Source organism: Acyrthosiphon pisum, chromosome A1 (genome assembly GCF_005508785.2).
Source record: "Acyrthosiphon pisum isolate AL4f chromosome A1, pea_aphid_22Mar2018_4r6ur, whole genome shotgun sequence".
Taxonomy (NCBI): domain Eukaryota; kingdom Metazoa; phylum Arthropoda; class Insecta; order Hemiptera; family Aphididae; genus Acyrthosiphon; species Acyrthosiphon pisum.
Genome location: NC_042494.1, coordinates 15,171,993 through 15,173,274, shown reverse-complemented (window position 1 = coordinate 15,173,274; position 1,282 = coordinate 15,171,993).

Sequence of the window (1,282 nt, the reverse complement as noted above, 5' to 3'; positions counted from 1 at the left end):
ACCAACGGGAGGGCACAGATAATGTTGTTAGCTAAAAGTTTGATAATAGGTCAATTCACTCTAAAATCAAAAATGACAGCACCCTATTGAAACTAGCGAACGAAAATTTGCTATGTCGTACGTTTGTAAGACGGAGACAACACATGCGGGTACGACGTCCTCTTAAATCGTGAATTTGTATCACACGGTATCTCCGAAAAACATAGAGCAATATGATAGAAACAAGTCCGCACACTAACATGATGTTAGACCCTTGGTTACCTGCATCATGGTAACGTTTACTGCCATATTGGTTGGGTACGATAGGCGGGTGGCGGTTACAGGTTAAGCTTGTTTATCAATTACAATTCCCTATTTCACATTTTCATTTCAAACAGACCAGTGGAGGCGTCGAGTGTGTTCTTCAGACTTTAAATTCCAATACACCGGACGTAAGTACTTGTACCAATGTTACATACTTTTAAGTTTTAAATGTTTATAGTAGGTAGGTATATTGTGGAGTGTGGGAAGTGAGCATATCAGTCGTGGGCGATGGCGTGTGCGGCACGAGCCGCAGGCGAGGTCCGCATTTCGCCCGAAGTCTGAAATAAAGCGCCTTCCCGCACGAGCCACGCGTATTATTTTTTGTCACTCTGCATTCATTGATCACGGCAAAAGGTCAATGCAACAACCAGACTATTCTACGACACCAAATACTTGAAAGAAACTATTTCGTTTTATTACTTATAAGCATCGTGGCGGTTATAATATGAATATAAGTTGTAACCAAAAGTTTATGTTTTCTTAAGGACCGTGATATAGATTTCAGTGTCTGTTTGCGCAGGGGATGTGCGCGCCCAGCACTTTTGGGGATTTCCACTTTACCACCTGGCACAATGGGGATTCCCACCTCATCATGACCTGTACGAAAAAAAGTCGCTCTAACTTTCCGGCGTAGGCGTGACAAAAAATTATTTTCCCTGTTTGCTAACATGCTGCGAAATGCCAAAAATATTAATTGTTGTCGTATAGACATAATGTATCGCTGCATAATAATAATATATTATATTAAAATGCATTTGAATACTTTACGCAAGTGCAGCGTCGGATTGAGATTTTAAATTTCTATCAGCCCCCTATATAGTACCTATAAATTGTTTGACTGTTGTTAGGAAACTACTGTAGTTTATTACTAATTTTTTTTCTTTTCACAATCACGTATGTCATTACGGAGGCAAAATTTTTTTAGGAAGTTGAAAAAGTATATTTGAGCGAAATGTAACAAATGCAAACTATTACTAGA